Below are 2,500 nucleotides of genomic sequence, written 5' to 3'. Positions count from 1 at the left end.
AGGTCCTGAGGGGGAAGTGGGCTGACCCTACATCTGCATATAGGAAAGAGGATTCTTGTTCAGGGAGACATCAGACTGGATGGGCTCCGTGGTTCTGTCAGCTCAGATTCTGGATCTCTGAGGGGCAGAGCTGGGGTGCAAGCCTGGGTTCTGGTTTTTTCTATGCCACACTAGCCTCAATCAACCATCAGTCAATCAACTGGTCAATTAGGAAGAGGCCAGACATTGTGGATAGAGCTCTAAGCCTGGATGTTTCCGAAGCTGCCACAGGCACTTAGTAGCGGTATGCCTGTCCTGGAATCTGGCTTCTTCTTGGTCCTGAAAACCCAACAGTTGGAAAGGCTCTGAACAAGGGCTCCTGGAGCTGATTGCTGTTCCGGGGGAGGGTGCAGGGAGAGGGGGAAGAGTCCCTGTGATCTTCAAAGACAACTTTACAGCCACCTCTGCTCATTAGGGAGCTGGGGTCGCCTTCCTGAATAATAACAGCAATTCTACCAGGCTTTAAGATGTGCAAAAATTCCATCCTTAAAACCTATAAAGTCAGAGCTATTATTATCCTGCTCAGGGTCACACAGCTAGAAAGGCAGGATCTGAACCCAGGTCTTTCTCACCCCAGGGTCAGAGCCATAACCACTGACTGCATCACTTAGCTGGGTGAGGAGAGGTTCTGAGCCCCCTTAAGATTTGCCAACTAGATCTGGAAAAAAAAAGACACAAAGCCCTTTTTCATTTTTCTGCTGACATGCAAAGATAAGGGAAGTCTCAGGGGCCCCAGACAACAAGTACATTAACCACCCAGGGACCAGTCAGGCCAGTTGGCTTATTGGTAATTTAACAGGGAATGATGTAATGTAAGCAGCACAGCTGTAAGTGGTGATTTTTGTGGTTGGGGCAAATAGCACAAAACAGTGCCCCCCCCCCCCACCAGGCCACAACCACAGCCACAGCTTGGAGGTAGGGGCACTACTTCCAGCTTCTTATTTTGATGAATTATTCTTGTCAGTTGCTAAGCTCCCTCCCCCCTTTTTTTCTTCTGAAGAATCAAAGGATCACAGATTTAGAGCTACAAGGGACCTTACAGACCACCCGGTCCAAGCCCCCTTATTTTTTAGGTGAGGAAACAAATTCAGAGAGGTTAATGAAGTTGGCCAAGGTTGCCCAGCCAGCAGTTGTCTCAGGTCTGCCTAACTGTGCCTTCCATCCCGACATCTGGTGCTGTTGGGGACCTCTGCAGTGTGGCACTCCCGGACCTGGCCCCACCCTACTTATATGTCAGACAGCTGGAGGGGCTGCTGCTGCTGGGAACGAATATCTTTTCTTCCCCCGGACTATGGGTACATTCCAACCTTCTCTCCAGCCTCTCACGGATTTGATAACTTTGTGTCTGCAGCATGGAAAGAGAGGCAGTGACTTGTCCAAGGGCTAGTGTGTGTGTGCGTGTGTGCGTGTGTGTGTGTGTGTGTGCGCATAGGATTCGAACCCAGGACCTCTTGACCCTGGATCCAGTCTTTGCTTGACCACATGACCTCTGAGGTCCTACCCAGCTCTAATAGCCTGTGGTCTAAAGATGGAAGGCGAGGGGTAGGCTGAGAAAAGGGACAACAGCAGAGGGAGAGGAGAGAGAAGGGCGCTGGGGGCAGCAGGGGCCTGGAGGAAGCCAGAGGAGAGGAGAGAAGAGGAGGGAGGACGAGAGGGGGTGAGGCCAGGGACCCCAGGGAGCGGTGCACCAGGCGTCTGGCGGGCATCTGCTCCGGGGGAAGCTCGCGCTGGGTGGGAAAGGCGGGGCGGGGCTGGCCGACAGGAGGGGCGGGGATACGAGGAGAAAAAGAAGAGGAGGAGGGGGAAAAACCCACCTCCCAAACTTCCGGTGTGGTGTGATCGGGGCCAGAGCCGGAGCAGTGGGGCTGGGCTCGGGAAGCTGCTCTCAGGGGCGTCCGTGACCGAGACCGCGCCTGTGACCGTGCTGGCCGCGCTGGGGCCATGGTGAAGATCAGCTTCCAGCCGCCCATGACCGGGCTCAAGCCCGACAAGGAGGCGACCGGCGATGGGGCCAACTCGGAAATCCTCCTGCCGCAGACCCTGGTGAGTCGGGGGGGGCAGTAAGAAAGATGCGCCCCCTCCCACTTAGGGGAGCCCGAAGGTCGGCCGGGTGAGGTGGGGGCTCTTCTTAAAGCCACCCCCTTCAGCGTAGTCTGGGATTGGGCCGGGGGGGCTTGGGATCTCACCCGCCCGGGCAGACTGAGCTAGGGGGAATTGGTGGGGGAACGGCCTCCAGCCCAACCTGAGCTGGGTGGTGGAGGAAAGGTGAGTAGAGCCTTGGCTGGGACGAGCCCCTAGGAGGAAAGACCATCCCTGCTCCCCCACCTCGCGTGCCCCCCGATTTAGGGGGAGAGAATTGGGGGGAGCTGAGAAAGAGGGATCTGTGCAAAGCCCCTTCCCCCTACGCCGCCTGGCTCGTCGGGGGAGACGGTGCAAGGATGGAGGGATAGGGGGCGGGGGG

This window comes from Vombatus ursinus, unplaced genomic scaffold (genome assembly GCF_900497805.2).
Source record: "Vombatus ursinus unplaced genomic scaffold, bare-nosed wombat genome assembly UNPS02014808.1, whole genome shotgun sequence".
NCBI classification, from domain to species: Eukaryota; Metazoa; Chordata; class Mammalia; order Diprotodontia; family Vombatidae; genus Vombatus; species Vombatus ursinus.
Note: the sequence above shows the minus strand (reverse complement) of the source record.